Source organism: Camelus ferus, chromosome 20, assembly GCF_009834535.1.
Source record: "Camelus ferus isolate YT-003-E chromosome 20, BCGSAC_Cfer_1.0, whole genome shotgun sequence".
NCBI lineage: Eukaryota > Metazoa > Chordata > Mammalia > Artiodactyla > Camelidae > Camelus > Camelus ferus.
Genome location: NC_045715.1, coordinates 32,239,373 through 32,260,500, shown reverse-complemented (window position 1 = coordinate 32,260,500; position 21,128 = coordinate 32,239,373). Strand labels below are relative to the sequence as shown.

The window sequence follows — 21,128 nt, the reverse complement described above, 5'->3', positions numbered from 1 at the left end:
TCCATTCCCGCTATCTCCTATACGTCTGCTTTTGCCATCTTAATTCTTTTATTACTTCTAAAAAGGTTACATAGGTTACCTTTATAACAAGAACTGGCAGTCACAATCAGAGACCAAAAAGGAGAAAAGAAAAAAATATATTATGCACACCTAAAAAAGATGTACATACTGGCTGTGTTGTACTGAAACCATGGAACATGCTGTGCCTTTTTTCAGTCAACAGATATTTATTGAGTATTATGTTCATTGTCTCCTACCAAGCTAACTGACAAACAAGCCAAGAAAGCTGAAGTCCAGCCCTTATCCTCAAAGACTTAGCATTCTAACCAGGAAGTGAGACATGAACACATAGTTTATTAATAGTATGAGGTAGTGAGAGTCAAATGCCTGAGAAATCAAAGGAAAATCAATTACTATGGACAATGCAGGTTTCAGGGAGAAGGTGTAAATTGAAAGGTATAAGCTTGAAGGAAGGCAATCATTTCAGCCTGGAAATCCCTAGAAGTAAGGAGTGGAAGTGGGTATGCAAACGGAATGTTCCTGAGCCTGAAACTCTTTGGCTTCTGCAGCCCATAGTGAAATAAACCATCTAAACGTCGAAAGAATGAGGCTGATGGAAGGCAAAAGGGAATTTATGGAAGGAGACAAAGAAAAATATAATGTATTGGAAGAGAACCAAATGCCTAGGTCTCTAGGATGTTAGATATTTTAAGAAGAAAGGCCAATGAACAGAAATGAAAAGAGGTTAAAGAAAACAAACAGGAGGGAAAAAAATCAGTGGATTTGACAATAAGGTTACCTTTGAAAATATAATTTCAGAATATAGATAAAAGAATATATAATATGTATAACTATATATATTCAGAATACATGTAATGGAAAAGTTAAAAGTCAGTTAAATGTCTCAGTGACTAAGTGAGTGCCACAAGTAGATAGGGTGACTATTTCCTTAACCAGAAGTCAGGTCACATAATGTGACAAGATAAAATATCTACAGTCAGTTCTAGCCAGTAAATCTCAGGATCTGTATTATTTCCATAATAAACCCATATACTGAAGAAGTTTGAAAATTAAAATAAGTAAAATCACTTTGCAGACTCAGAGGGCAACCTCCCATTGAGGTAGTGTGGAGATACTGGATCATAAAAGAAATTGGAAGGATCAGGGAATAGGACCCATAAGAAGGGTTGAGAAAATGGAGTTAAAGCTAAGAATTAATCACAACCCCAGAGTTAATGCTGTCTTCCAGAGGTAAAGCCTAAGGAAATCCCAACTAAAGAGTGAAATCTACACATGTATTTTTTAAACTTACAAAATTGTATATGAAACTATGTTCTAAACTTTTGAGTACTGAGCAAATGGTAGCTATTATTTAGTCTTTCTTCCCCAGTGAGACCTTCAAAGGATGGCACTGTATTTCATACATTTTTATATGGCTAGCACATTACTCAGCTCAAAACATTGCTTTCCTCAGCAGTAACTATTAGTGGGATGATAGAAAATATAGTGAAAAGATAATCTCATCATATATTTAAATTTAACTTCAAATTCCTTTCAGTTAAGAGCAAATTACCTTTTCCTTTTGCCTTTATTTCCTTTATTTTATAATGAATTGGGTTTGGTTTTTTTTTTTGTCCATCTGTCCTCACCCTTCTTTGCATTACCAAACAAATAAATTAATATCACTCTAATCACTCACTTTCTTTTCTTTTTTTCTTTTTTGTGTTGAATAATGAACATGTTGATCTGGTACAAAAGAGAATATGATAATTTCTGTGAGAATGACATAATTTCAGACCTGCCTGATTCATACTAAACAGCCATTATTCCTTACTGTTTTCTTAGGAATTTATCAGAAGACATTTATATTGAAAAAACCATCTACCTTCTTTCCTTCTGGTGAAGACTATTCTAACCAGGAAGATTATTCTGAAGAAAATTAAATATTAGCTCAATTGTGTTATTTTTAAAACACTCACTTAGCTCAAATCTTAGAGGCAACTAATTCTTTTTGTTTATTCTTAGTTCCACAACGCTAGATTTCCTGGCCAATTTTCTTATTGTTATCTTGTTTTGCCTTGGCTAGTTGGCTGTATACTTAAGCACAAATTACATCAATGTATAACCTGAATTTTAAAAATCATTCTTTAGAAAAACAATTGCAGGAAATAATAATCTCAAACACAATGCCTATACTGTGAGGTCAGTGAGGCTGGAAAATGTCCCCCCTGCTCAAACTGGTGACCCATTAGACTCATCTACTTGGAGCAAAATTCTGCTACTTTGCTGGCAATTGGAGGGATGTGCTCAGATATAGGGTCATTCTAAGCACTTTCATTACTGCACATTAAGAAAACGCTTAATTAAAACCATGATGAGTCCATCGGGGAACGGGTAGAGCTCAGTGTTAAAGAATGTGCATAGCTTGCACAAGGTCCTAGGTTCAGTCCTCAGTAACTCCGTTAAAAATAAGTAAATAAATAAACCTAATTACCTCCCACCCCAAGAAAGTTAAAAATAAGTAAGTAAAAATTGAATAATATGATAAGCCCATCCAAATGACTCACCGCTTTGCCAATTGAAAGGACATTTTTTTACATATACATACATATTCTTTTTTAGATTCTTTTCCATTATGTGTTATTACAAGAAATTGAATACAGTTTCCTGTGATAAACAGTAGGTCCTGAAAGGGCCTTTTTAATACTGTCATTTGTACTTTATTCTGATCACAGTGTCATTATAGAGCTGGTGGATGGTCGGTAAGTCATAGAACCTCCTCGTGGGGTCCTCAAAGAGAATCTCTTTCAAGAAGCACTACTCTTCCCAAATGTTAAAGCTCATCTCTTTTGAAAGGTCAGCTACTTTAAGTCCAAATGACAAATGCATTTGCATTTTTAAAGTATCAGGGAATTCAATGACACACACTAAATCATGTCAAGAATTTCTAGCCATGCGTACAAGTTCATTCAACTCAACACTTACTGGTCACCCATTATAGATCAGCACCTGCTCTGTCACTGATACAGAGATCGAAAATACAGTTCCTGCCCTTTAAAGAGCAAGTATTGGGCAGCTTTGGAGGGTACACAGGAGTTGCCCAATAAGGAAGACAAGGACATGTATCTAGGCAGCCCAAACAACAGGCAGGTGTATAACTGAAAGTCTGATATGCCTTTTGGCAGGCCAGACTGGGGAACCATAGTCAAACAGGGAGGGCTCCGTGTGTCACGGGAATGATTTGAGGTCTTATCCCAAAAGTTTTAAGTAGTTAATAAAGGATTTGTAGTAGGTAATGATTTGCTTTTTCAGCTACACCAATAGTCATAGAAAAAAAATTCACATGTCTCAAAAAATTAAGCTTAAAAAATTTGGTTCTATAAGCATTGACTAAGCTTCACTCCCTCGTTCAATTAATAAACATGTTTTTCACTAATAACAAAAAATTTTAACATAATATACAAGGCATTACGTATGCTGGGCCCTGTGAAAGACGCAACACAGTGAACACCAACTCTGCCCTGAAAAATGTGATTTCCAGCTAAGACGTCTAAGATATGTTTAACTGTTTTGAATTTACACTTATTTAAATAAAATCCACCTTTTTGCAGAGAATCTGCATTTAGAATCATCACAGAAAAACCCAGTAAACTGGGCACGTTCTCATTTTAGTCATGAATTTAGTAATGAATGAATATTCTTATTTAGATCTCTTTGCAAATTTTAAGCAGTAAATACAAATGACCAGTTGCCCCCACATCAGAAGATATTGGTACATACCACAAGTTACTGCACCACAAATTTCAAAAAAGGGTAGCTTTTTTAAAAACAAAAATATTAGTGATTTGCGTTTTCTTCACTTGTGAGCTTTTACAAATGCCAAAGAAAAATGTTTTTTGTTTTTGTTTTGGTTTTGGTTTTGGTGTTTTTGTTTGTTTGTCTTATTAACCCAGGGGAACTCTCAGCAGAGGAGTCCATCTATAATCATTATTCCTTGGGTGTTAGCATGTCTGTGTCTGCCTAATGTGACACGAAAAAGGCACTCATCAAATTGTTACATGTCTGTGCTTCTGCTCAATGCACCATGAATCATTTCTGAAACAAGAAGTGGAAACTTTATTTCAGATCCCCCCTCAACTTCCTTAACGGCGCAGATGACAATGGGGTTGATGTCCCATCTGAGACTGGAACTTTTTTTTTATTGAAATATAGTCAGTTTACAATGTTGTGTCAACTTCTAGTGTACAGCATAATGTTTTGGTCATACATATACATCATATATGTACATATATTCATTTTCATGTTCTTTTTCATTATAGATTACTACAAGCTATTGAATATAGTTCCCTATGCTATACAGTAGAAATTTGTTTATCTATTTTATGTATAACAGTTAGTATCTGCAAATCTCGAGCTCCCAATTTATCTCTTCCCACCCTCTTCTCCTCCTGGTAACTGTAATTTTCTTTTCTATGTCTGTGAGTCTGTTTCTGTTTTGTAAATAAGTTCATTTGTGTCTTTTTTTTTAGATTCCATGAATGAGTGATATCATATGGTATTTTTCTCTCTTGCTGGCTTACTTCACTTAGAATGACAATCTCCGGGTCCATCCATGTTGCTGCAAATGGCATTATTTTATTATTTTATGGCTGAGTAGTATTCCATTGTATAAATATACCACAGCTTTTTATCCAGTCATCTGCTGATGGACATTTAGGTTGTTTCCATGTCTTGGCTATTGTATATATGCTGCTATGAACACTAGGGTGCATGTATCTTTTCGAATTAGAGTTCCCTCTGGATATATGCCCAGGAGTGGGATTGCTGGATCATATGGGAAGTCTGTTTTTAGTTTTTTGAGTAATCTTCCATAATGGCTACACCAAACTACATTCCCATCAACAGTGTAGAAGGGTTCCCTTTTTTCCACAGCCTCTCCCACATTTATCATTTGTGGACTTTTGAATGATGGCCATTCTAACCAGTGTGAGGTGATACCTCTTGTAGTTTTGATCTGCATTTCTCTGATAATTAGCGATACTGAGTATTTTTTTTCATGTGCCTTGTGGCCATTTCTATGTGAGACTGGAGCTTTTAAACTGCCTGTTCTGACATTATTTTGATGCCCAGGATTAAATGCCTATGAAAGCAAAAGAAGCTTGTGAAGGGAAACATTCCTCTCTGCATATTCCGAGAATTCACATTCCATTCTGCCGGTTTCTGGCCGACATCACCACTCCCACGAATGCACCACATTCTATAGGTGGCTCCTGAGCAGATCTCCTCCATCTCCTTGGTAGCCCACACCTGCTCACCCAGCATTACCTTTCCTCACATCTGCCTAAGCTAAATCCCCCTCCCTTCCTCCCTCTTCCTTCCCCACCCTTTTCCCCCTATCTTACACCGTATCTCTCCTAACTCTTATAACACTGACCTTTGTCAATCCAGTTTGTCCAGTCTAGTGAACTCTACAGAAGCAGCCTCCTTGAGCTCCTAGCCCTCCCTTACCACAAAATCTCTTTTCACAGAATACTCTTAGACCTCATGGAGACAATTTTAAGATAACAGCATTTTTTTTTTACACATTAATAGCATGTCATCTTAACATAGTCCTCAAAATAAACCAGGGAAGTAGGTGATGTGATTTCTTGTTCCCCAAGATTATCAACCACAGCAACATGAGCAACAGTTAACACCGTCTGACCATTTTCCAGCCTCAGGCACTGACCTACACACTTCATACACCTCATCTGATGTGGTCCTCATTACAATGCTATGAGTCATGGTATTAGCATCCCCATTTTAAAGAGCAGGAAACTGAGACCAGTAATTACCTTGCCTGAGATCACATGACTACTAAATGATGGGGCCTGTACTTGAACACATCACTACTGTTCAGCTTATCTCAAGTTGGTTTGCTCCCTATGCCATGATTTCTTTCTTTTTTTTTTTTAAGAGGAGGAGGAGGAAAGAGACAAAGGGGTGGGAGGAAAGGAAACTTCCCTCAGTGGTTTGTTGTGAAGATCAGCCGGGAAAAGGCCTGGCACAGCATAGGCACTTGAAGCTAATTTCTTTTCTCACCTTTACACATTCATTGAGGACCCACTCTGTGCCAGGTAGTGTACAAGGTGCTTGTACAGATGGGTGTGCAGGAGTGATAAAGGAGAGGTAGGAGGGGGGAGGGTATAGCCCAGTGGTAGAGCACATGCTTAGCATGCACAAGGCACTGGGTTCAATCCACAGTACCTCCATTAAAAAAAAAAAGAAAGGCAGCATGTAAGAGGGGCCGGTATAGCTTAGTGGTAGAGCACATACTTAGCATGCATGGGGTTCTGGTTCAGTCCCCAGTACCTCCATTTAAAATAAACAAACAAACCTAATTACCCGCCCCCAAAAAGATAAAAGATGCCTTAAAAAAAAAAAAAAAAGATGTGGGGCCCACCCTCATGGAGCTTGTGGTTAAAGGAGGAAGTTGCATTTCCCAAGGACACAATATAAATCACCTTTATGACTTCTCACGGGCCACCTCTCTACAAGATCTCTTCTTTCTTCAGCGTGTTCTCTCCTTTCCCGTAAACACTGTGCGTATCCCCCTCCCAGGCCGTGTGGAGCGTTTTCTTTTGTAGTACCGCTGTTATCACACAGCTTTCATTTCCTGTTGTGATGCTGATGGCCTTGAGACTGGGACTGTTTCCTTTCTTGGCATTCTTGCCAACCATTAGCACGTGGCTCTCAATAATTGTGTGCTAAATTTGACAATAGGAAGACACGGTAAAATTATGTCTCTATGTCCTGCAGGTTTCAAATCAAGGAGTTATTACTTCAGTGATTTGGTCAGATTCTTCTTCTTACGACTGCTGTCTTATAAATGAATTATTTGCCACTCTGTGGCAAACTCTGCCTGGAGGCGATTAGCCAAGATGTGATTCCCAAGATCTATGCTTCACTAAGTGGTCCCTTCTCTTTTTCAGGGAAGACAGTTCCTGTTAAACAATGAAGTCATAATTGAAGTTAATTCCTACATACCTGAATTTTGGTAGAAATACTATTTCAAAAAAGCTGGAGAAGTATATTCAGAATAAATACATTCTATTTATTACGAGGTCAGATTTTTTTTTCCCTAAGGATTACTGGGTGGGAGGGAGGAGGGAAATAAATGCTAGTAGTGTGAGAGAAATGCTGGAAAAGTCTTATCTGCCCTCTGGCCTACATCGTAGCAGCCACTCCTGACAGGTGAAGTCTGGGTTTCATCAGGCCTGCCTGTGTGCAAACCCGTGTTTGTGTTTACGTGCATATGTGTGTGTTCATTCTCCAGCACGGAACCACCACCTTCTTGCCACCTTCCCTCTCACCCCTAAAAAGTATACAAAGAATGAAGAAATCCGGGCTATTACAACATCACAAGGTTGGGTTCAAAACATATTAAAGAGCCATGCCCTGCCAATTAAGAAAATTTGTGACTTCCCACATGCAGTTTTCCTTCAAATCAAGTGGAAATGAGAACCCAGGATTGGGAGACATGCTGTGTTTCAGAATACGATTAAACAATTAAATAAAACATTCACAAAGCAGAAAAGATATTGTGATCACGACACAGCAGAGTTTTGTTCAAAGACCAGCAGTTCTCCAAGGTCAGGCAAATGATGTGATGCCAAGGGAAACAGTCTAAGAGGAATTGCCATCTCTAGTTAAGTTCACTTAAGGAGCTCTCTTCCTCAGATGAGAATGTTAGTTAATGGGTCTATTTAAATATTGCTTAACCCAAAATGAAAGGGAAAGGAACCTCATGGCAGACACCTTGTAGAGACAGGAATTGAAAGCCCATGAAGACAGTTTCATTTGTGTGGGAAGAACCCTGAGAAAAAGGAACTCTCTAAGTAAATTTATTGAGAGAAAGAGACAGAAATGTCAGACGACGAAAGGCCTGAGAGAAAATATCTCTTAATTACGCTTTCATTCCTTCATTCATCCATTCATTTTGGGAGGAGAATGTTTTAATCCTGACTCAGGGTGATTTTTTTTTAAATGAAGCGATAAATTGAAATCAAATTTCTCCAGTATAAATAAAAACTTGGCCTATTCTTAAATCCATATATTAAGCACATCCACATTTTTATGCTTTTCTTCTGATTATGTAAAAAAAAAATGCTTGTTGTACAAAATTCAAACAATATAGAAATGTGTAAATGACAGGGGAAAGTCCCAAAGAATCCCATGTCTCAGGACAACCACTATTAGCAGTTTGGTTTATATCAACCAGCATTTTTATTCATGTTCTTACATGTAAATTGCTCATAATTATTACACTATACATATTGTTCTGCAATTGTACTTTGTCCATCTAATCAATAGATGTATTTCCATGCCAGTGCATTTATTTCCATATCAGGTCATTGCTTCAAATGGTGCATTTCATTATTTTCCTATACCATGGGCAATCCTACATTAATGGGCATTTAGTTTTTCACCTTTGATAGTGTTTATGTTTGATAGTGTTTTGATGGTGTTCAAACTTGCATGTAGTTAAACTTATCAATCTTTTTGTCATGACTTTTGAGTTTTACATTACCATTGAAAGGCCTCTTCTCCTCCAAAATGATAAAAATAAATAACCTATCACTTTATCTAGTTTTAAAATTTTTATTGATCATCTATAGTCTCAAAGTATATGTGTCATAAGTGTACAGTTTGCTGAATTTTCACAAACTAAGAACGTCTGGTCATACTATAATTTCCCTTTTTACATTTAAAGTGATATATTTGGATATGATTTAAGGTGGATGGAGTAATTCGGGTTTGTTTTTATTGTGATGTTTGTTTTTATCATGATTTTGTTTTGTTTTGGGGTGTAGGTAATTAGGTTTGTTTATTTATTTATTTAATGGAGGGACTGGACTTTGAACTCAAGGCCTCCTGCCTGCTAGGCATGCGCTCTGCCACTGAGCTACACCCTCTCCCTGTTTTCATCATACTGTTTGAGAACAGTAATCCATATTTCCCCTACAGATTTGAAATGCCACCTTTATCATATGCTTAATTCTATATGTACCTGATCAATATCTGGAGTCCAATCTACTCCTATGTTTGTATTTCACTATCTCTTAATGTTTTAATGTAGAATTGCGCTAACCACTCTTCCTTACCCTAATTACTCATCCTCAGAATATAAACTGTTTTAAATGTTTAGAATTACAGTGTTTAGAATTACAATTTCTTGCCCCTGCAAGAAAGAATAAGTCAATATCAGAAACAAGCTCTAGGCCAGAAAACACTGCCAATAGATTGTCTTGTGTAACTGTGAGCAGATAGTTATCTTTCTACTGCCAGTCTAGCCAGGACCTGTCACAGGTAAATATTCAGTAAATAAGTGGCTCCTGAGCCTGACTGAGCATTAAGAGTATGTCAGACACACATATTTGACTTAATTCCAACTTAAATTCCAAATTAAAAATCCACCTTCATCAGAACTCAAGATCAGAGCTAGATATCACCATCATAGGTGGAAATTCTGACATACAAGAATCAGTCTGAACTTTCCATTAAAAAGTATTGTTCCAATGTTATTCAAAATTTTAGAAGTCAAATTTTTGTTTGGTATTATAGAGCAGGAACAAAAATTTCTTGGCACTCTTGTCGGTTTGGTTGCTCCTATGGTCATTGTGATGCATATTTTGCAAAGCTTAAAACAGTAGACAGTAGGAGGGCAAGATACTTTTAGACTGGCCCTACCCAGATAGGGTGCCGCTGGAACATAGCCACCAAGTTTTCATTCTTCCCTTTTCCAATGGTAATTGACTAGAGTAATGTCTCTGTAGATTTCACAAGTATCTGGAATTATCACAACCTTCTTTTAAAAATCTCATTTTGTTGTTTGATTAGTGAGAAAATTGGTGGTTGTTTCTCACCTTTTCTTTTTTGTTTTTCATTTCTTCCAAGTCTTTACTGTGTCTGAATGAAGATGATTTAATACGGATATCTTTGTGCGTAATTTGGAAGTTTTTCCTCTCCGTTTGAAATATTCTCCATTCAAAATATCAAATTGACATCCTGCTCTTAGTTTCTCACCCCATCATGGAAAGAATTCCCAAATAAGACTTTTTTTTTCTTGAAAGGCCAATTATTAACTGGAAAGAAATAACTAAAAATGAAATATACTTCATAAACATTCTTTTCTTTACTGGCAATGAATGCTAACATTCCCAGCCATTCTGTAATGATTGGAAAGAGAGAAACATAATTTCTTTTTTTCTTCCTTGTATTGTTATTTTAAACTTTGTAAACATTTATGACACAAAAAAGATACATTGTCCATCCCAAACTCTTTCTCAAGATTTACTTTTGCACTCAGTGTGGTTCAGTGCATTTTTTAGCTTCTATAAGTCACTCACATTTCTTGAGTCATGGCTTCTCTTCCCTGAACACCAGACTCATCAGTAGTCAGAACTTCCTCTGACTTTTTATCTCCCTCTCTCTCCCACCTTTAAAGATCCTTATGATTACTTTAGGCCCAACTGAATAATTCGCAATACTCTCCCTATGTTAAGATCAGTTGACCGGCAACGTTAATTTCATATTAATTTCCTTTGGAATTAAGCATATTCACAGGTTCCAAGGATTAGGACGTGGCCATTCTGGAGGGCCATTATTCCACTTACTGACACACAGGTATTCATAGACATTTTATAAATCAAGCTTCAGTTGCAGAGAATAGAATCTACTCCAGCCAGCTGAAGCGGAACAGAATTTTCAATAGCCTCAGAACTGTTTGTTGGCTGGTTAACTAACTAGACTTCAGCTAAGTTTCTAGGAGTCATTTCCAAAGAAGGCAGTGCAGAATGAGGCCAGCAGAGAGCTGACAGTACTAATACGATCAGGTATGTGTCTGTGGAATCTAGAAGCCATGGGTCGGGCTGGTGTCTGTAAAAGCTACATCACCTCCACTACAATCAGAAAGCTGCCCCTGCTTCACTGGGAATCCAGTACTACGCTGCTGAGTCGTGCAGCCACTGCCTGGATCCACACAGCAAACTAGGATGCCTCGGGCCCCACCTCTCTCCTCACTTAGCTCAGTTTCAAAATCAAGTGTCGTACAAGTGCGTCTGATTAGAGGAACATAAATCACATCAAGCCCTCTGGTTATAAGGGAGTCTGGGAGATGTTATTTTTAGCTTTCTAGCCTCTGCATCACAGGAAGGAATACTAGCAAGAGGCTGAGAATGGATATTAAAGCAAGCAAGATGCCTGCTAGAAACACACGTGGTATGTTTCTGGAAGGAAATACAAGCAATTGGTACCATGGATGCAGCTAGGGAGGGGAACTGAACAGTTGGAGGATGGGATGGGAAGGATACTTTATTTTCATTGCATTATCCTTTGTAACTATTAAAAGTGGTACTTTGTACATGTATTGATTATTTACAACTAAATAATTTTTTAAATGGTACAGGGCAAAAAAAAAAAAAACACAAACAAAACCAAGTAAACTAAAATAAATATAAAAAAGCTCTGTAATGATTCTGCTATAGCTGGTCCAAAGACCAAGGTAATGGTGCCAATTAATACTTGTTGAAACAGAGACAGATTCACAGACGTAGGAAACAAAATTATGGTTATCAGAGGGGAAAGGGAATAGGGAGTTTGGGATATATAGATACACGTTACTATATATAAAACAGACAAACAACATGATCCTACTGTATAGCACAGGGAAGTATATTCAATAACTTGTAATAACCTATAATGAAAAATAATGTGAAAAGGAATATATATATATATATATATAATTGAATTACTATGCCATTCACCAGAAATTAATACAACATTGTAGATCAACTATACCTTAATTTAAAAAAAATTAATACTTGTTGAAATAAATGTGTTTCTCTTTGGTCAAGTTGAGGAAGAGTCTAGTTAGGTAAAACAGTAATTTATAATTGTTGGAATTTAGTTTTAAATTACTTTTATTATTTTTGACATCTTTTATGGATAAAAAATATTTACTGTTACTTAGATATTTTCTTAATCTTGCATTTTGCTCTCATTTGTTACTTTCCAGTTTCTTAGTGTGACTAGTTAACTAATATACACACAAAAGACTGACTTTCAATTATCCATCACTTGGGTGAGGCTAATTGTTTGGACTGAATTCCACAGCCAGGAACCACAAGGCCACCACCTGCAAGTTACAGGCATGATTCCAGAAAGGGGACAGTTTTGTGGGATAGTCTTGCAAAAATAAAACCTATTAAACCAAGAAAATATGTTGATGAATAAATTAAATATAATGCTGAGCTCGAGAGACCAGAAAAAGGATTTATTTTAAAAAATGGGGACAGAAGCGGGGAAACCAGAGGAAGTGGTATGTTGGCTGGGGAAGAGAATGAGTCAATTTACATAGCATTTGGGTTAATAGTTGGACAAGTTCTTTCAAAGAGCAGAGTCTAAGTGGTCAGTTGAAATGAGGAACTGAAATTTAAGAAACAGCAATTCAGCTGGGCACACACATTTAATAGTCATCAAACACATGCAAAACCTCTATTATGAAGATCTTGAGAAAATCTGCTTCATCACAAGCTAAAACTGATGTTTCCAGTGTGCCTAGTGACAGGAGTCTTGCTCTTAGTAACAGACAATGAAACCTATCAGTAGGACTTGAGTAGGAACGGTAACCTGAGGCTTTCTCTCTGAGAAACGTGTCTGCAGGTCTCACTGCAGTCAGGTTGTTGATCCCTCTGGGTGCGTTACTGAATTGGCCCATGGACTCCCGGAGGCTAAAGGAATTAAGTGGAAAATTGTTTGTTCAGCCCCTAGGTAACCACAGTGGGGGCATCTGGGAGAAGGCATGCTGATTTCCCTTCTATGGCAACTGAGAAATTTCTGAGAGAATAGGACTTTATTCTGTTTTTCTTCATCTTTTGTTGCGGTATAATTGTAAACAAAAAACTGGACATCATACATGTACACAGTATGGTGAGTCTGGACATGTATATTATTCTTGTGACCATCACCACAATCCAGATAATATACATATATTGTATTTATATATAATGTATCCAATATGTATAATATACCCATCACCTCCATCACCTCCCAAAGTTTCCTTATGTCCTCCTGCCTTTTTTTCTTGTAGTAAAATGAGATCTACCCTCTTGACAAACTTTTAAGTACACGATCCCTTGTTGTTAACTCAAGGCACTATGTTATACAGCAGATCTCTGGAACTTACTGGTACTAATTACTTCTGACCCAATAAAAGTCTCAACCCTTTGCTACTGGGCCATTGATTGATTAGGAAAAGTGGTGTGTAACTTCGTGTGCTATCGCTTAAAACAGGTCCTCTATGTCTCTCTCTCTCTCTCTCACAAACACACACACACACACACACACACACACAATCAAATTAGCTTTAGAAGAGTTGCCATCATAAGTTAATTGCTAACTAGAACCAGGAAGAAAATTCTCAGCTGCTCTCAATGCTACCAATATGTGCCTGTAAAAATCTGCATAAACCCCCATGATTCCCTGGAGAATTCAGTGGGTGTGGAGGAAGAAACTGCTTCAAGCAGAGATCTGACCCGTGACCAGAAATCTGACTCCATCAAAGGACAACGTTGCAGGCATTAGGTGAGATGCAATCTCGGCCGTTTGGCAGGAAAAACTGCAGGAAGTGGACTGGCCACCTGCCTGGGGCTGAGGGAGGAGTCCAGGCCCCTGGAGGTCTCAGGCCTTTTCTAAGGGACCTCGGAGGACAGCTGCTGCGGGACCAGGCATAGACCTGACTGGTGACTTTCCTGTTCCTGCGATCCCCGGTATAAAAGTTTTGCTTTGTCAAGGATCTTTGAGGCCAAGATTCTGGGAAGTGTGGTTATTGGCACCAGGTATCAAATAGAATAATCCTGTTGCCGAGATATTCACCTCTGCGGTGTGATTTCACATTCCTGAGAGGCTCAAACATCTGCTCAAAATTACTTCCCAGACCTCCTCCTGCGTTTCTCTGATCACAGAGGGGTTCTGCCCTGTTCTGTGAGCCCCAAAGTGCTTTCTTATGGGGAGGAGGTGAACAGAATGTGTCCCATGGTGGGCAGGGGAAGGAAAAGAGCCCCAAAGTTATCAGAGTGATGATTTAATTTATTTTTCTTTTAAGCAATGGAGTCTATTCTATGTACAACTCTGACACAGAAAAGCGGAGCTTTGGGGTTTGGGGCTAGATTGTTGGGATTTAGGTCCCTCCTGCTGGACCCCCAACTTTGGCCCTCCTTAATTTTGAAAACTATTTCAACTGAGACCAACCCCTTCAAAATAGTAACTGTTCACCTTTAAACTGTGAAAACCCAGGCAACGATGACTAGGTGAAGCTGAAATCTATTTATGATCTAATCCCCCTTGGTATGAATTAGTTTAAATCAGAGTTCTGTTTCTTCCTAATAACTGGTTGAAATAAATGCAGCCGAGGATGTTAATTTTGATCAAATAGAGGGAAAATAAAATTAGTTTGAAACACGTGGCAGTTGTGAGGTGGGGTAGCCATGATGTAAAGTCTCAGGAGGGAATTGGACACTGAATCTGGTTACAAGAGACACAAGGTAGGATACTGTGACTGTAAGGAGTAACCTATTGCCACCCAATGTGGCACTTAGGCCACTTATTGCCTGTGTGACCCTGGGCAAGTTACTTGACCTCTCTGCGCCTGTGTTTCCTTATTTGTAAGATGACCATAATAATGGAACATATTTTGTAGTGTTGTTTTGAGAATCAAATGAGTTGATTTTTTAAAGCCTTAGAACACCGTCTGAAACACAGTGAGTCCTCTGTAGGTGTGCAAATTAACCATTTTTTGACGGAGGATTCACAGTTGTAAATGGTGTCTCTGCCAGAAAGGTCACACACACTGAATCAATTTTATAAGTTATCATTTTCCTGACATCAACATGTACTTTTATTTCACTTAGAAGTGATGTGATAAAAGTTGGTCTATATCTTCAATATGATGTTAAAGAAATCAATGATCTTTTACATCAAAAACTATATGGCTATAAAAGATATAATAAGATATGCAAACTTTTGAAGGAAAAAAGTGTAAAAAATGCTGCATCTGAAAAATAAAAGCAAAAGAGTTTGTCACCAAAAAGTATCCTAGTGCAAAGAGTGATCAGGTGTGTCTGGTCGCCAATATGAAACAAAAATTGAATTCAGATGTTTTGGGAACAAAAAATGATTTAGCTGACAAGAAACTTCAGAGTATTATGGCAGGAACTGAGAAATTGACATAGGACTCAGAGATGCTATGTAAACCTACTACTTCTGATTATTCTGATTATTTTAACTACTACTATTTTAATTATTCCTATAATTCTGTAATAGAAATGAGAAAGTACAGTTTCACTGCTGAAAGAGGCCATCAATGGCACTGAGTCCAAACACATATCTGGTACCTGACGCTGTCTTTGCCAAGTAGAATTCAGTCTATGATTCATCCCTACCTTTTCCACTGAGAACCAGCTACTAAAATGTAACTAACATGGTACATCACCCAGAAGATGTAGTAAACCTATTCTGAATGTTGTGGTCTCAAATACAGTCTCAATTAAATTAAGAGACATCTCCAGACAGTCAGGTAGCCTAGTCAACTGGGAAGTTAAACTTAAATATATCCCCTAGGTTAGAGCTTCTCAAACTGTACTGTACACCCAGATCACGTGGGGGCGTTCCTGAAAATGCAGATTCTGATTCAACGGCTGCACAGGGGGGACCAGCTGAGATTCTGGACTTGTAACAAGTTTCCATGCGATGCTGATGCTACTGGTCTAGCCACAAGAGCCTCCAAAACCCTCTCCAGAGCTGGCAGGAGAATGCTAAGTAACAATGTTAATTTTGTTCAGAGAGGTAAAGTATATGGGAAAACTCTCAAGCCCCAAACACAGGCCGCCCACTGTGTTAGGGTAATCTGTCTGGTTCCTTGTCTCATTTCAGTCCCTGGACTGTGCATCTACCTGGCAGGCATGAAATGCCATCATCAACAGTGACAGCCAAGTCTCAAGCCTACCCTCCAAGCCACCTGTCTCCTAGCTAAAAACATGCCACTCCCTGAAACATTATTTGAGTTTTGTGAAGCTGTGAAAGCTGTGGTTACATATAAACAGACACCAACGAAGAAAGATGCATATACAAATGGCAGGTGATGAGGAAAAGCAAGCAGAAAAGAATCAGAGAATGTTTGCTAACTAGGAAAAAAAAATCCTGTGTAATGACTGCCTTTGGGTTCCGCCTGGGATACTCAGCTGAGGAAATGATCATTGCATTTTCTACATTTGTAAGTGAAAAAGCTAAATATCTGCATGAAAAGATAGGACAAAATGAATTCAATATGCTGTAAACTACCCCTTATGTCTGAGTGGGAACAGGGGTTGGGGTAGACAGTGGGTACAAACCATTGTTGATCACCTGCTGTATAAAAACTGCTTTACGTGGGTATCATTTAATTTCCACTCAACCTCAAGAGACAAGCACAGGGTGAAAGTACCCATTGCGCAGTTGAAGAATCTGAGACTCAGAGAGGTTACAGAACTTGCCTAAAATTTATGTATTGGCAGAACCAGACTTTTCGATCCTTTTCTTTACCATAACATTTTGTAATATGAGTCCAATAGACTGAACACTGTAGATAGATTTCTGTTTTGATGTTGGGTTTTTGGTTTTTTTTTTTTTTTTGAGTACCTAGAAGAACTATAACCACTAGTATGTGGGGTGTGTCTAGGAAAGGGCATATTAAGGACAGATGCTTTTCAAAGTAATTTTTAAAAACAGAAAATAGATAAACATGGAAACATTCAAATAGGATATAAAGCTACACAAGGAAAAGTAAAATCTCCTCTGCCTCCCTTCTAGAAATGGGACTGTTGGATGGGCAAGTCAGAGTCTCTACGGACGAAGTTCCAGCACGAGGACATTAGACAGACACCCGGGATGATTTAGGGGCACAAAGAAGGTAAGAGCTCTGACCTAGCTCTCCCCTAAAAGCGAGTCCTTCACACTGAGGCTGCTGTCACACACCCTATTTGATTGGAAGTTTCATTTTCCTTCCTTTCTCAAAGTTACCTTGAATCTACAAGCATTTGCTGATTAAAAAAAAAAAAATTGCAAATGGCATTGTTTCCCACCAACTAGTGGGTGATAAATTTGAAATCCCAGAGCTAAGTTGGTGAACAGATCAGGTCTGTTTCCACCTGTCTGTGCTCCCAGCAGAAGCGTCATGTGTCTGTGAGTCACAAGACCTGGCCAGCTGCTTCTGGCACGTTCACTGCACCTCAAATCTGCAGCCAGCCCAGAGGCTTCAAACAAAGAACTGTTTTTTGTTGTTGTTGTTGTTGTTGTTGTTGTTGTTTTCATTTTTGTTGCTGTTGTTTTGTTTTTATTTTTTGCTTTTGCTTTTAATGATCCTGGATAGAAGTTTCATTTGATGTGCTATTTCGTAGAACCCGTGGGGAAGTTTATGCACTTTAACGGATTCCTAACGGCTCCTTGTTGGGTACCAAAATGGCATTGACATTGTTCTAGTCTCCTTTAACTTCTTAGAGCTCCATGATTGGAAGTGACCGTGGTGGCTGGAGCAGAAAACATTGCCCCAGGAAAACAAATGGAAATACACAGTTCTTTGTTAAAGTCTCCTTGGTAGCTAACACCGAAGATTACCTGTTTACCATGTAATGTAATATGGCAGTTATTCAATGACGATTGTTCTTAGAACAGCAAAGATCAGAAAGTGCTTTCTCTCCCCAGAGTTGCAGTTAGTAAAACTTGGTTAGAGCATTAAATTCACCTTGCTGTTACGTGAACACTGAGCGCAAAGAGGAAAAAATATAGCTAATCAGCTGCCAAGTGGCATGCTTTTTAATCCTCTCTAGCGACACTTAAGAAACAGGACACATCCTTTTTAATCAGCCTTGTCTTTAAAACTCTGTGAAAAACTGGCACTAGATACACAAAATTAGGAAAAGAAAGCTGAGCTAGGAGCAGTGAAGCATGAAAGTTGTTGAGTGAAACTCAAATGCATTTTTCCTTTTCAATCTTTGATCCAGTAGGTAACATTTTTTTTAAAGGAATTCTTTTGTTTCTGGCATGAAGAAAGAAGACATAGAGTATATTAACATACAAAGTCAACCTGTGCTTCAGTGAGTACTCTTGGCTAACTTCAAAGGTTGGTGTTCTGGATATTTAAGATTTTTTTTTGGATATTTAAGATTTTAAATCAAGAATGCAGAAATCCTGGACTGCCGTTCCTAGAATATTCATATTCAATTTCTAGACTACAGTTTCTAGAAAAGTATAAGTGGTCAAGTAGATTGACACTAATCAAATGATTATTTTCCCATTTCAAGTTCCTGACCATAATGAGGCGGACAGTCATTACGTTTAGATGTAATGCTAATTGTACTTTAGGGTAATAAGCAACTTAAACCCCCCAAAATTCAAAGTTTAAAATCATTAAACCAAGGGCAACAACAACAAAAAAAGAAGAGTATGAGCTATCAAAACAAATACAGTAGTAGGATTTTGACTGTGCCTTATTTATGGAAAGACAAACTTTCTTAGATTTTTCTACCACAGACGGTCCACGTCTTTCAACTTCAGTTTTGCTTAAGTACTCCATAGCATGGCCCCACAGCAAACTTGGAGACCTTCAGAAAACAAAGGTGTGATACGCCATCCATGCCGACTGTAAAAACCCAGGTTGGTTTTATTGATTTGAGCCACAGCCTACAGAAGGGTGACAAGACAGTGATGTGCCCCGGTGAGAGAGGACCAGGCATCAGTTTAGATGAATGGGAACACTAGTTGCTCCTCCCACTACCAGGAAGAAAAGTTACCTGCTATGGATTCCTTGCATAATGGTATCCCCAGAGGTCAAGTCTTCGTCTGATAACTGTCCAACACTGTCAGTAATTGGCAGGTTCAGATAAAAACATCCCAAGTTTAGCCCTACCAACTTGACAAGACAGCTTTTTTTCTCCTATAGTATATATTGATTTGAAGTTTTGAAGATTTGCTATTACACTGACCTAAGAGGTCGCTTTTTTTAAGTAAAATTACTTAACAACTTGCAACGCACAAATACATCCCAGAGTTGTATTAGTAATCATTCATTCCAGGGAAGGGGTTTTAAAAAAAAAAGAAACAAAAAGAAATCATCCATTCAAATATTTATTCAAAAGACATTTCTTTATATGTACTATATGCCAGACACAGCTGTAAGCTCTGGGGAGAGTTTCCTGCTTTCACTTATAGTTAGAGTATGTTTTTTATAAACAAAATTTAAATTTGATTGATAATATCTAGTCTAATTTAGCTTGCAAATATTTAAAAGAAGGAATTCATAACAAAAACATGGCCTAGAACAGTATAAAATGAGAATATCTCAGTGTGATATTTTCCACTTTCTGGGACAAAAATGTCAAGGTAAGTGAGATAGAGTGGTTTGAAGCTATCGAGAAGGTTTAAAGTGGCCAAATGTGGTAAAGTTTCCACTTCCCTAAATGGTTAATACGAATTTTCTATATGGGAGATCAACAACATTCTCATAAAACACGTGTCTTAATCATTTACAAAGCATGGAAGCTACTCTGAAGATGTAATTATGCTTTGCCGGTCTTGGGAGGGGGCGTGGACATCGGAGTTCAGGTATTTAAAACCGGGTGGAGGTGCGGACAGGCTACTCCCGGGTGGAGGAGCGGTTAGAACTGCACTAGAATCTTGAGGAACGGCAGCAAGAGAAATAAAGGGGAAGAAGGTTGGGGAGGGGAGAGTCCCTTCTAAAAAGACTAAAGATGAGGTTACAAGGAAGGAAAAAATTTGACTTGACACAGAATGCTAGTTTTCAGATCCTTTTTCTCCTTTTCCAATATTTTCAATTTTCTCTTAAGCTCTTCCGAATTGTTCAAATAAGAGTGAATGTTTTCTTCATCTTGTTCATGAAACCCTTTACTCATACTCTCCTTAATGTTCCTACCAATTATGTATATACTCTCAATCTTTAAAAAAAAAATCAAATTCCTTTTTATTTAGCTACATTTTTAAAAAAATGATTGAGTGCAGTGGACAACTTTATCATTGATAAAGGAGAGGGAAACACTTGATTTCCAAGCTATGACACTAGTTTTCTTTCTTTTTTATTTTCTTTTAAGTTTTTTGCTATCTAAAAAAAAATTGAAACATAGTTGACATATAATGTAACATTAGTTTCAGGTGTGCTGCATAGTGATTTGACATGTGCATACACTGACATGGTCACCATGATGCAGTCTAGGATCATCTGTCCCCATACAGAGTTATGACAGTGTTATTAACCATATTCCATGTGCTGTGTATTACATCCCTGTGACTTACAGTGTACCCTCAATCTTTAACCTGGATGTGTTAAGGAAAGACAATTTGAGTTATTTCATCTCTGTTCTGATCCATCAGACAAGTTACTTAAATTTGAGAAGGATTCAGCCTCCCTCTGTGAGATGAAAGTGTAGATAACACTTCAACTCCAAAAGAGACTATAAGTAACAGGACACTTGGCCTTAGGCTTCAACAACTCAGATTTATTGGCTCATATCACGGGAAGTCCAGAGATTGAGCAGGCGTTGAGGTTGGTTCAGTTAAGTAACTCCAGTTCCTGTTTCCTCAATTCTCCTGGCTGTGCTCATCTCTGAGTATTGGCTCATTCTCGGGGCAGCATCCCTTGTGATGACAAAACAACTGGAGAATTTACAAGATTCACATCCCTCTCTCACAATGTTGAGAAGAAGAAAGAGTCTCCCTTCTGGTGCTCTCTTTTAAACAGGGACATTCTTTTTTCCCTTTCTTAACATTTTTTATTGATTTATAATCATTTTACAATGTTGTGTCAAATTCCAGCGTAGAGCACAATTTTTCAGTTATACATGAACATATACATATATTCATTGTCCCATGTTTTTCTCTGTGAGCTACCATAAGATCTTGTATATATTTCCCTGTGCTATACAGTATAATCTTATTTATCTATTCTACAATTTTGAAATCCCAGTCTATCTCTTCCCACCCCTTGCCCCCTTGGCAACCACAAGTTTGTATTCTATGTCTGAGTCTGTTTCTGTTTTGTATTT

The 21,128-nt window shown here is 37.9% G+C and overlaps 1 long non-coding RNA gene across 1 annotated transcript; it reads left to right on the top strand.

The window, feature by feature from the left end:
- The first annotated feature begins 13,642 nt into the window (after positions 1-13,642).
- LOC116658302 lies at positions 13,643-18,195 on the top strand. The gene is made up of 3 exons (XR_004313633.1): positions 13,643-13,808; positions 16,885-16,984; positions 18,096-18,195. It is a non-coding gene; the product is annotated as an uncharacterized LOC116658302 (long non-coding RNA).
- Positions 18,196-21,128: the final 2,933 nt, after the last annotated feature.